Below are 14,696 nucleotides of genomic sequence, written 5' to 3' on the forward strand. Positions count from 1 at the left end.
TACAATTTTTGTAACGTTAATACTTTTAATATATTATTTTTTTAAAAAAAAAAATTACCAATGGTCATATTTTTTCATTCTTTATAAATAGACACCCATACTGATAAAGTTTCGACAACCTCAAAAATTACCTCCTTTTGAAATCATATTCTAAAAAAAAAACAGTTTATATCTTAATTTAGTTTCTTCCACAAAACTAGCCAAAAAATTACAAATAATGGATCCAAATATTTCTAATTATGCTTTTAAGAATCCAAAACCTCAAACAAAGGCCCACATTCAAAAATAATCCACAACAAAATCCTATACATCAAGAAAATAGGGTTCAAACTCCCCCTAATTACCCACGAAATTCTCCACAAGTAATCCTTCAAAGTTTCACCCTGAAACATAAGAGAAATTGTCAAAATTACCCACCAAGCTTCAATTACGCTCAACCAAGTCAATCAAACTTCTCAACTGAACCAATTTACTAACAAAATTACGGTGAATATGGTCCAGGAAGTGGTTATTCTCGTCAATCAACACCCGTAGGTAGGGCTGTTCACATTAGGTTAACTATACGGTTATGCCTTAACGGTACGGTTAACCGCTAGAGCGGTTACTTAAAAACACGAACCGTAACCGTACCATTAAGGAACGGTTAACCGTAACGGTTAATCATTTTTTAGCGGTACCGTTACCGATTAACCTCTAACCAATAAATAAATTATAAATCAATACTTTTTGTTTTTCCAACAGTTTCAACTCTAATACAAATTTTGATATAAACAAGAATAAGTTCCAACTAGTTGATTACAAATCAATAAAGAATTTTTTAGGGTTAACTTGCTTAATTATACTTGTCTTTTCCTAAAAAAAAACATATAAAAAAAATATGTTTTTATTGTAACGGTTAACCGTTTACTCATCAGTGTAACTGTAACCGTATCCATTAACCGCTATAATTATCGGTTAACAGTTACGACTTTTTTGCACACCCCTACCCGTAGGAGGCAGGAGCACAAACAAAATTATGCACTTGATGACGATGAAGAAGACGATGATGAAGAGGAGGAATTGGATGTTCCATGCACCTGAATGAACTTCACCGATCGAACTCCTAACACATCCAGCCTTCCAATTTGCACCTCATCCCACTGCTAAACCCTCTGAAAAGCCCGATAAAAAAATTTGGGATGATGCAGAGACAACCGCTTTAATCTCTGCATACATGAACACAACCAACGATAAAATTACCGGAACAAATCAAAAATCAAATGTGTTTTGGAAGAGGGTTCAAGCGTCCAACGAAGAAGCAAGAAAAGCATGCCAAGTGGAGATCACCATAAGAAACATTGGTAGTCTGAAGGAACGGTGGTTAAGAATTGCTCTGGCGGTTGTCAAGTGGTGTGGTAGCATCGACAAGGCAAGGATGCGTAGCGGCGAAATGCTAATGATGTGATTGTTGAGGCCCACAAGGTCCATAATAACTCTTATGGGAAGTTCCATTCTATAAAGAGTGGCTCCAACTTAATATTTCGCTCTATTCTAGAGCAAGAAGTTCATGTGTCAGGACATGGTCGTCCATCAAAGAAGCTCGCGACGGTTGACACCTGAGGGAACGGTAGCCGAGGAAAGAGATCAAGGGGTGAAGATGGTGGATCAACACCAAATATGCCAAGTGGAGACATTTTTGCTGTTGAGTTTGTACCACGTCCTGATGGTGCGTAGAAGTCTAAATCGAGGTTGAAGGGCAGGGAAGTAACAAGTCAGACACTTGATACTTTCAAATCATTTGGTGACAAGATTAAACTGTACGGCAAGATAAGGGATAAGACCGTTGATAGAGATTTGGAGAGGCTCGAGTTGGAGAAGAAGAAAGAAGCTAGAAAACAGAAACAAATCAAGCTGGAGGAGAGAAACATTCAAATGCAACAATAAAAAATGAATGAATTGGAACATGCTCCAACAATTGCTTGCCAAAGAAGTTCGTTCCCTGTGGGAAGATCAGATGATCATAGAATTCCAAGAATATCTCAACAAATTTAGGGCATTTTAATATTATATTATGGAATAGGTTGCATTGTATAAGTGTGGTGTTTTAAGTTTATTTTCACATTCAATGTATTCAGTTTCATGTTGGGCTAGTTGTGTTATGTTTAGTTTAATGTGTCATTCCTTTCAAGGTATTGTATGGGTAATGAATAGTATTGCAACCACGTAATAATATTTTGAATATTTGTTGTTTATATATGTGTGAAACTTTGTTCAAGTGATTTATTAAGTCCTTTTCAAAAGCTTACCATACTACTACCTTTTCAAAATCCAATAGTAAATACTTTTCCAGAGTCTATTAATACTTTTCAGAGTCAATTTGATGACTTTTCAGAATCCATTGAGTTGTCAAATCTACAATAAATTTTATTTTATTTTCATGTGATGCACTTGTGCATTTACATTATTGAATTTTTTTTAATTTTTTTTTTATTATAAGTACAATACATGCCTATGAAAGTGCAATCTTTCTTCATCAAAACAATAATCTTATTCTGAAACTAACAACTTTTACTCTTTCAAATAACAAAAACGAAGAAAAATAGATCCTTACAAAATTAATATAAGCTCCATTGATAGCTCAAATAATGATAGAAGGAAAGCGTTAGCTCGAGAAGAGAGGGAAATGGATGACTTGATTGGCACAGTAACATCCACTTACCTCCTTATCCTAGCTAGCCTCGATGGCAACCCCTCTAGCACGGCGCTCACACAAATCTGTTCCTCGCGATGATAGATAGCATGAAGAAGGTCATGTGTAGTTGTACAATGAATACTTTGCAGAAGCTCCAGTTTAACCAAGTGACCTTTTTCGACGTAGATCTGAATGCACAAGCATGTCTTTAAACGTGTTATGTATGTAGTAAAAGAAAATGATACATGGTTCCAACAAAGGAGAGATGCTACTGGTCGTCTAGGGACATGTTCTCTTCAACTTATTTCAGATTTTCTATTCAGATCAGAACTATTCAGATCAGACCAAACAAATTCAGATCAGATCAGACCAGGACATATACTTGTTTATTTTTTTTAAACCATTATTATTATTATTATTTGGAGGATTATCGAATGGAAACATTATAATGTGGAGTAAAATATAAAATTTACATATTATACTATATATTATTTGTATTATGGTACTTTAATTTTTTTTTCATATATAATATATATATTTTTCATATATATATATATATATATATATACGTATATATATACATATATATATACATACGTATATATATACACGTATATATATATATATATATACACGTATATATATATATATATATATATATATATATATATATATATATATATATATATATATATATATATATATATATATATATACATATATATATATATATATATATATATATATACATATATATATATATATATATATATATATGTATATATATATACATATATATATATATACATATATATATATATACATATATATATATATATATATATATATATATATATATATACATATACATATATATATATATATATGTATATATATATATATATATATATATATATATATATATATATATATAGGGGAGGGATCTGGTAAGAACCCCTCCTTATATAAGAACCCTAGTTATATAAGAACCAATTTCTACCATAGGATTAGATTGGAATGAGCGGTCATGATTAAACCTACAAAATAAGAACAGTCTCTCTCATACCCACATTTGTTTCACTTTCTCTCTCCTAAAAACAAAACGTTTTTTTTACAAACCGCCATTAACGTACCCAATTCAAGCTTTGATCACAGATTTTGCTCAATTTTCAGTCGCAAGCAAGCTGTAAATTAACGCAATTCGTTAGCTTCAGGTACGATTTTTTTTTTAATTGGTTAGATGTTCTATGCTTATGTTTATTATAGCTTCAAGTACGATTTGTTTGATTATTCACGAATTTTCCAACTATTTTTGTTTTATTTTTCAATGATTTTAATGTTCAAATTTTAAGTTTTTTTTTTTCAAATTTTCAGTGATTATTTACGAATTAGCTAGGGTTTGAATTTGCAGCGATTTGCCACAGTAATTTTGTAGGATTTTTTTTTTTACTTTTCAGAGATTTTTGTTGCGAAATTGCATCAATTATGTTTGATTTTAGTTACGGAAATTGCATCGACTATATTGTATTGAGTATGTTTCAGCGATTATGGTTGAAATTTTCAAGCTCAGCGACTATGCGTCATTATGTTCGTTTTGTTTCAAGAATTTTCAGTGATTATGCATCGATTATTTTGAGATTCGACTAATTGAATTCAGTGCACTTCACCCTTGGACTGCCTATATTGCTGCTAAATTTTTGTTGGTTAGAGGTAAGTTTGCCATATTATAAGTAAAATATACTACTCTACTCTACTCTACTCTTTGAATGTTAGGGATAGTTTGGAGAATTTTATTGTTGAATGTTTGGCAGAATTTGGAGTACCATATAGTTGAAACATCTCAAGTAGATTGAATTGATTGATGTTGCTTAGTATTTTCGGATCAAATCAAGTAGCATAGTCAATTCTTTTTATACTACGTATATCTTATCTTTGCTTTCCACCTTCTGTTTTGGTCTTCTGAAGTATCGGTCTGAACATTGACAAGTTTGATTATTTGAACTATCCAAGTGTGGGTGTAGTGCTTAATATTATGTATGTGCGTGATCTTGTGCGCGTATTCTAGGCTAGAGCTATACAACTATGTTTTCTGCTGTATGATTGCAATGTTGAGGCTCTCATGAGTCATGACATTTTGTTTATTTAGAAAAAAATTTAGAACATACAAAGACTAATGTTAAAAATAGGTAGAACAATAAATTTAGAACATAGGAAAATGAAATTTAGAACATAGCAAAAAAATTTAAAACATAGGCTTAAAAAATTTTAGAACATAGGCAAAATAAATTTAGAACATAGGCTTAGAAACTTTAGGACATAGGAATAAAAATTTAGAACATAGGAAAAAATTTAGAACATAGACTTAAAAAATTTAGAATATAGGCTTAAAAACATTAGAACATAGAAATAAAAATTTAGAACATAACAAAAAAATTTAGAACATAGGAAAAAAATCAGAAAACATAAAATTTAGAACATAAGAAGAAAAAAAATTAGAAAACATGAAAAAAAATTTAGAATGTAGATAGAAAACATTATTTGGAACATAGGAAGAAAAATTAATTAGAACATAAGAAAAGTGTTAGTGCATAAAAAATTTAGAACATAAGAAAAATTTCAAAATATAGGCCGATTAAGTTTAGAATATAGGAAGAACATTTAGAACATTTGTAGAAAAAAGTTTAGAACATAAGTAAAGCTATAAAATCTAAGAAGAAAATATTTAGAACATATGAAAAAATTAGAACATAGGTAAAAAAAATTTAGAACATAGATAGAAAATAAATTCAAAACATAGGAAGAAAATTTGGAACATAAGAAAGATATTAAAATATAAATAAAAAATTTAGAGCATATGTTCTAAATAAAAAAATCTAGAACATATGTTCTAAATAAAAAAAAATTAGAACATATGAAAAATTAGAACATAAATAGACATAAATTTTTAGAACATAGACAAAATAAAATTAGAACATAGATAGAAAACATTTAGAACATAGGAAAAATATTTTAAACATAGGTAGAAAAACTTTTGAACATAAGAAAAGTTTTTAAATATAGGCATATAAACTTTTGAACATAAGATATGTCTTCATAGTCTATCCATATGGTTGCAAAGTGCAAACCTGCTCTATCTTATGCCTATCTTCACCATCAGCATCTACACTTAAGCAAGGGACTATATGTGGTTTATTGCAAGCTTTGCAGGGGGGGCTGATGCTGCTGTAGGTAGCCTGTTGTTACCGCTATTGGCTTGCTGTTGCCCTGCTGCAGTGCCTTTTTCATACTTTAATTTTATGCTTTGATGTGGTTGATTGCATATATAGGGTTATTGTAATGATTAAATTTCATGTTGGAGTACACTACTTAATTATTGGGTGTTTTAAAACCTATTAGCTCAAGTGGAAGAGCACTATGCAATTGCATAGGGGATGTAGGTTCGATTCCTACATAGGTTTAGAACATAGACAAAAAAATAATTTAGAACATAAGAAAAAAATTTAGAGTACATGTTTAGAACATAGGAAAAAATTTAGAACATAGGAAAAAAAAAAAAAGAACATAAACAAAATAATTTAGGTAAAAAGAATATTTAGAACATAGGAAAAAAAAGCTTTAGAACATAGGTAGAAAAAATTTAGAACATAGGAAAATAAAACTTTAGAACATAAGTAGACTAAATTTAGAACATAGTAAAATAAAACTTTAGAACATAAAACTTTAGAATATAAGTAGACTAAATTTAGAACATAGGAGTAGGCAAAAAAAATTTAGAACATAGAAAAAGAATATATTGTTTATGTTCTAAAGTACATAGTAGGATTATACGAATCTATTTTATATTCTCATTCATGATTTAGAACAAAATTAGTAAATTTTAGAACAAATTTAGTAAATTTTAGAACATATGCTAAAACCTATTAGCTCAATTGGTAGAGCACTATGCAAATGCATAGAAGATGTAGGTTCAATTCCTACATAGGTTAACTCTAAAAATAATATTAAAAAGAAAATTAAATTAGCACTAAGTTATATTTTGTACAAGAATAAATTGGTTAAAATGATTAACAACTATGGAAACTTTGTTAAACTTAACTCACATACAAACTCTTGCCTCCACACTATGAAAATGAACCTACGTGGGATTCGAACCCACATCTTTTGTGCATTTGCACAATGCTCTACCCGTTGAGCTAGTAGGCTAATGTATATAAAGCATTTGAATTAAAAAAATTACTAAAAAGATAGATATTAAGTTTGCTTATACCGTTATTAGTAGTCCTTTAGTGCACATTTTAGGAGAGCAAGGACTATCCCATGTTAAGACTAGTACTAACCAAGCGAGCTTTGACAAAAATATGACTGACAACAAAGGGTAGTGCTTAAATCAGAAAGTAAACTCATGATCAATATATATGCATATTATGTGAGGTTGTTTGAGAAGAGTATACTTGTAGTGCTCATATGATATGCATAGTGAATTAGTGATGATATAGTATGCCCAAGTATGCAAGTAATCAAAATCATATTCTATTTTTAACCCTAGATTTCACAATAATAAATGATTTAAAGTTGCGGCTAATTCAAACAAATCAACTTATGGCATAAAAACATTCATTTAGATGCAAAAAGCACTTTATTTGTTCAAACTTGCAGCCGATTTAAGGACTCAACTTCATAATCAATACTACTATACTACATAGTCCTTGCTAGAAAATGCGTAACAACCAAAAAGATATGTAGATCAATCTTTACAACATAAAGATCAAACTTTTGAACATAGGGAAAATTTAGAACATATAGAATAAACTTTGGAACATTGAGAGAAAACTTTAAAACATAAAGAAAAACTTAATAACATAAAAGGATAAACTCTAGAATATATAAGCTAAACTTTAGAATATATATAGTAAGCTATAGAACATAAAGAGTGAATTTTAAATATAAAAGATTAACTTTGGAGCATAAAAGGATAAACTTTTGAACATAGTGGATTTGATCCTATGAACAATAACCAAATGGGATCCCAATAAGGCAACAAATTATTCAAGGTCTATCAAAGGTTGTACTTTTCTTAAAAAACCAAAATTATATGATGAAATTAAAATTATAAACCTGAATTGAGATCAACAACAATATTAAAATTACAAACAAAATCAACACTCAAAACAATTGCAAAGTAGAAATTAGAACAAACCAAGCAACCAAACCAAGACTATGCAATTTTGACAACCAAACTAAGCAATCAACCTTAGTATTATATTTAAACAAGATCTGGAATGATTAGAACAAAAAGAAAAACAAGCAAATCAAAATGAAGAACATAAAAACGCAAAAAAAAATTGATCAAAAGCAAGCAATAATGAAAAACTACACAATCGATTGAAATCGAATAAAAAAAAACTTGATATTCAACACAAAAATCAATGAAATTATAATTCGAATCAAACATAAATTCAACAAAAAAATAGTATAGAAATTATAAGATTGATAAATAAACCCTAATTTAACTTCATACCTTTAAGATAAAACCATAACAAAAAATTTGTAAAAATTGATGATGATAATCAGTGATATGTTGTAATATATCAATAGTTTACACAGATTTTATGAAGATTTTGAAGAAACTTGTATGATTTTGGGGGAGATCAGAGGGGAAAATGTTGAGAGAAGAGAGAGAAAGATAGTTTTTGTAAGAAGAGACAGAAAGTGTGCGGGGGAAGCGAAAAACAAATAAAATATCAAATTCTCAGTTGCTCAAAATTACTAAATTGCCATTACTAAAGGTGTGTTTTGTGCTGTTAGATTAAAGGAAATCAATGGTGCAGATTGGTTCTTATATAAGATTGGGTTCTTATATAGAGGAGGGTTCTTACATGAGCCTTCCTCTATATATATATATATATATATATATATATATATATATATATATATATATATATATATATATATATATATAGGGGGAGGCTTTCGTGAGAATTTGTCTTATGTGAGAATTTTTCTTATGTGAGAACACTTTTTATGTTCTAAATTTTAACTCTTATGTTCTAAATTTTAAATCTGATGTTCTAAACTTTTCCTTAGGTGTTCTAAATTAAATCAAATGTTCTAATTTAGTACTCACATGTTCTAAACTATAAATTAGTTAAGTTTGATATCATAAATTTTATAAAACTTGTTCCAAAATTTTAACTTACATGTTCTAAATTTTAAAACGTGTGTTCTAAGATTTTTAATTATATGTTCCGGATTTTAAAGCGTATGTTCTATTTTTTTACTCGTATATTCTAAATTTTTTACTCACACGTTCTATATTCTATATTAATTTGTTCTAAGTTTTTATTCATAAGTTCATAATCTTAAATCAGATTCTCATGTTTAAAATTTCATAAAGCAAATTTAATAAATTTTTAATCACTTGTTCTAATTCTTAAATCAGATGTTCTAAACATATTACTCACAGTGATGTTCTAAATTATTACTCATATGTTCTAAATTTTAATTTGAGTCACATGTTCTAAATTTTTACTCGTATGTTCTAAAATTGTACTCACATGTTCTAAATTTAAGATCAGTTCTCATATAAGTACAAATTATATATATGTAATATATATATATATATATATGAAAAATATTTTTTTTTAAAAAATACTAACAAACCGTGCATCGCATGGGTTTCATCTAGTTAAATTTAATTAATGATAATTAAAGTACAGCAAACTAAAAGTTCAAGAGGCATAAATTGCCATAAGTCCTATTGCCGTAATGGCTACATGCCGAAGTTATCTAAAGCCAAAAGATAACTATGAATACTATTATAGATTCATTAATAACAATTTCTACCCTTTCAAACATCAAACATGTAAGTACTCCATATGAAGTAGTATGTAGCAACTACTATCACGGTTTGTATATAAATTATGAAAACACATTTTTTTTAAAGTACAAGAGCAATTAATACCCTACCTTCCATACATTACTATTTACTAGAGATAAATAAAACTAGCATTAAAAACTTCATTCATTCTACTGGTATTAATTGTTTCTCCCATCTTTTACTTCTCATACAATTGTAAAAAAAAAAAAAAAAAAAACTTCTTATACAAATCTATACTTTCACCACTCAACTTGCAACTTCTAGATTCAACTTGCAACCTACAACGTAGGTAAGTTGATCTTGTTCTTTTTCATTTTTATTTCTTATCTTTGCAAGAAAAATTATTAACTTATGTAATCTGTGGTTTATACACACGGGTGTACAGTGCTCATCGTACACCCGGATGAATAAAAAAAAAGGCGGAAAGAACATCCTGTGTTTCATAAAGAACATACATGTATTTGACAAAGAACATGTTTGTATTTGACAACAACATGCATAACCAAAGAACATAAAGATATAATAAAAAGATCGAGATAAAAACTTAATAAAAATTTTCTGAAAAATTATACATTAACGGAAAAAATTTAGAGGTGATAAAAAATCGAGTAGGGTCGGGCCATACCATAATTTCTCGTGCCCAAAGCCGTGAAAAAGTAGCGGGTTTTCGGGCTTTATTCGAACCCGGTTCGGATTTTAACTAAAAATGCATTTTTAGGCTTGCCCAAACCCACTTTATTTCGGGTTGGATCGGGTCGGGCTGTGAGTCATGCCATGTTGATCACCTCTTTAAAATTCTTTACCAAATATTTCATTTCCCCAAAAATAGTTTTCTCTCTCTCCAAAAAATCAACTTCCCATAATAATTTAGGTTTTTTACTCTAATATTATTTTCAATTAAAAATAATTGAAGATTTCAATATCAAATTTCAAATTAACATATGTTAAAAGAACATAATTTATATTGGAAAGTACATATAGTTAATACCTAAATAACACACTGATCAAACTCAAAAAACATACGATAATAAAAGTTATCTAAATATGACATATGATAATAAAAATAGAATTTGGGCGTCACTACGACCTTAAAGAACATACAGGCCAAATTTAAACAACATACTTTGTAGCATTAAACCCAAAAAAACATATATGTTTATCAACAAATGTTAAATAACATAAGTTACAATGTAAAAAAACATATAATCATACTCAAAGAACACACTGATCACACTCAAAGAACATATTAAAGGTATGTTCTTTGTCAAACATAGATATGTTCTTTATCAAACATTGTATGTTCTTTCCGCCTTTTTTTTGTTTACCCGATGCACCATGCGCATGGTGCACCCGGGTGTATTATCTAATTTTCAAACTTATGTGATCATGCATGCTTAATATAATTTTTTTTTTCTATTTCTTGATGTATTACTTGTTGGTGACTTGATGTGTTTGATTTCTTAGTCCAATAAGAGAATACAATGTCAGATATCATATACTAGACTTTCGTGATGGCCCTTCACCAGACGGAATACTTGAAAATTATAACTACCGACACTCGTCTTTGAGAAACGTAATCGAGAGATGTTTCTCAACAATTAAAAATCGATGGAGGATACTAAACAACACGCCTATGATGGAAATTGAATATCAACTAGCAATCATAGTGTCAACATTTGCACTTCACAATTTCATACGCCTTACGAGTTGGGTATTCCAATATATAATGGTGTGAGCATTGAGCCAAGATCTGATACAAGCATATTTGATGACAATCGGAAAAAAAATGGATCAAGTACGATGTAAGATAGCAAAAAAAATTTGGTGTTCAGAAGGGGGGATCGTGGAATCTTCTGATTCTGATTCAGATTCCGATTCTGAAGGTGAAAACATGGAAATATAAATTAATGTTCTTGCATGTCATTTTGTACATTGAAATTAGTGACCTTTGATTTCCTATTGTATTTTAAACAAAAAAAAATTTGAATTAGAGTACAAATTTTTTTTTTTTTTTTACATTGGTCATTATTATTATTATTATTATTATTATTAAAGAGTAAGTAATAATTTTAATAAAATTACATAATAGTATAAACTAAGTATATATATTTCAATTATAAAAATAAAAAAAAATTTGTTAAACAATGAAAATAATATTCAGATCAGATCATATTAGACCAGATAAAAAATATTCAGATCAGACCAGAAATATTCAGATCACCAGAAAGATTCAGATCAGATCATACCAAATCTTATAAAATTCAGATCAGATCAAACCATATCAGACGAAGAGAACAAGTCCTAGGTTTTTCTCCACTACAAAAGTGCAGTGCAACAATTAGGCAATTGTATTACGGTTTAACCACCAACGTTTGTGACAAGTACATAAGAATAAGCAAAAGTATTGCGAATTTGGCGTTAGAAAAGTTTACCGAAGGTGTCATCAACCAATTCAGTGATCACTAATCAGTAATTAACGATAAAATGAATATTCCCATGATATAGTCGCTCATTCATTTGTGAATTCCTTTCTTGAGTCCAGGATATCATATCGTAATGATATGGAAAGGCTGCTACGAATCGGAGAGGAGCGTGGATTTCCAGGCATGATCGGAAGCATTGATTGTATGCACTAGGAGTGGAAAAATTGCTCGATGACATGAAAAGGATAGTATCAAGGCAGAAAAGGGGTAGCCACTCTTACATTTGAGTCTGTTGCTGACGAAGACTAGTGGATTTGGCATTTTTTCTTCGAGATGCTGGGTTCTTACAATGACTTAAATGTGCTACACCAATCTTCTATATTTGAGGATGTGTTGGAGGGGCGTACTCCTCCTGTGAGCTTTGTTGTTAATGGTCATTAATACAACAAGGGATATTACCTTACTAACGATATTTATTCCAAGTGGGCTACTTTTGTGAAGTTTATCACTAGTCCACAGACTCAGAAACATAAATTGTTTGCACAACATCAAGAAGCAGCGAGAAAGATGTTATGAGAGCTTTTGGAGCTCTACAATCTCGATTTGTATAATTCAAAAACCATCTTTTGCTTGGGATGTTCAAATACTTCACAAGATTATGTTATTGTGCATCATATTACACAACATGATCATTGAAGATGAGCGAGATACATACTTGAACAACTTTGACACATTTCACTTCATTGACAATCAAAGTGGTTGCAACGAGGATGCTTTCGAGTATCGTAATGAGCATGTGGTAGACAACAATATAATGAGTGTGTGGTAGACAACAATATATACTTGCAACGAAGAACAAAGATTGAAGATCAATAAGCTAACTTGCAATTAAAACACAATTTGGTTGAGCACATTTGGAAGAAATTTAGGTGTAACGAGAACCATAACAATTGGATTTTAATTCTGTTAACAATTAAGTATGTGTTATGTCTAATGCACTTGGGTGGTTTTTTTTTTCAAAAAAAATTTGTATTCCCCATTTAAATTAACGAAGTAATTTATTACTCTAATTACGCTAATCGCAAACAATTAACAATAATTTTAGCTAATTTGGCACGCAAATAACGCTAATTGTAATTTTCTAATACTGAACGTAACTAATTATGGTAATAATAACGGTAATAACAATCAATTACATATCAAATGAGATTAATATATTGTTAATTATGTATGTATTTTAATTTTTAGTAAAAAATAAATTGAAGTGGGATAGGTGAATAGTAACATGAGCATTTTTTTTTGGTTCATGGTTAAGAGGAGTATGTTGGAAATTATTTGTCTGGTTTATGTATATGAGAGAAAGTATTTTTTTTATGTGAATAGTAACATGAACATTTTTTTTTTATGTTCATGAATAAGGGTGCTCTTAGTTTAGTTGTAGACTTTGTAGTCTTGTAGACATATACATGATACTCCATCCATCACACAATACATAAGCGTATTTGAGTTATTAAGAGAATTAAGGAGATTTTATATTCCTTACAACTAATGATTGAGAGTACAACCAACAAAGTGTTCGCTCACTTGGTAAGACTCTTACCTCATAATCCTAGAGGTCTGGAGTTCGAATAATCCTACTAAGTGAGGGCATTTGGGGGTAGGGATTCCCTTACCCACAAGTGCTTGGCCCGCAAATATTGGAACAAAAAAAACATAAGGTCTAGCAGGGTCCTTCTTATCATTAAAAAAGAATAAAAAAAATAAATAAAAATGATTGAGAGTACATATGTGTATATGGGGTTTGAGAGAGATTGAAAGAAGAAGTAGTTTGGAATTAAGGTCAAAAGACATCATTAGTACAAAAAGAAAAAAAATGACAACTCATCAAAACAAGGGAACATTCTAAAAAAGTACTACCTTTAATTAGAAATAGACTTTGTATTTTGATTTGTCCAAACAGGAATACAGACTTTGTATTGTCTGACCGTGGGAGTATAATTGAGTAGTAGAATAGTAGATACGTTCATATTTACATAAAACAGCCTACAAAGTAAGCTAAACTGAACTGTTACATTTTTTTTTTTGAATAGCAAAAATATTTCATTAATTAAAAGTCATACGACATCTACAATAGAGATTCGACGTTAACAAATACATAAGATATTGAATCAAATAGAATTTTCCTTCATAAAAACTACGATCGTCGAGTAGATCTTGCACTGCGGAGCATCTCCCGCTTATATCGCTGAAAATTACAGCCTTGTTGGAGAGACAATCTAACGATCCTTTGTAGCCGTGAGGATGTTTTCCTTCTGATTCATCTGTCCGTCTTCGAAAACTTGATAACTTTTTCACCAACGAAATAATTTCACGACAATCCATTAGATCTGCTACCATGGATTCAAACCTAAGAAATTTCTCCCTCGAAAAGAGGAGATAAACCTTGTCTTTCGAAGGAGGTCGAAAAACCCTTGTCTTTCGAAGGAGATCGGAAACCCTTTCTTTCGAGGGAGAAAAGTTCCTCCCAAAAGGAGGAAGCATTATTATAAACCTAAAAAAAAACAATAAAGAAACAAGGATTGGGGCTTTCCACCGATTAAAATCGATGGAAGCCCCTTCAAAATTCAACAATGGAGGCTAGGGTTTTGGAGAGAGAAAGGAGGAGAGAGAGGAATGTAACTGAATTGTTACATGGCTCAGCTAGGTTTAAACTAATCTTATCAAG

Source organism: Chenopodium album, chromosome 22 (assembly GCF_948465745.1).
Source record: "Chenopodium album chromosome 22, dcCheAlbu1.1, whole genome shotgun sequence".
Taxonomy (NCBI): Eukaryota; Viridiplantae; Streptophyta; class Magnoliopsida; order Caryophyllales; family Amaranthaceae; genus Chenopodium; species Chenopodium album.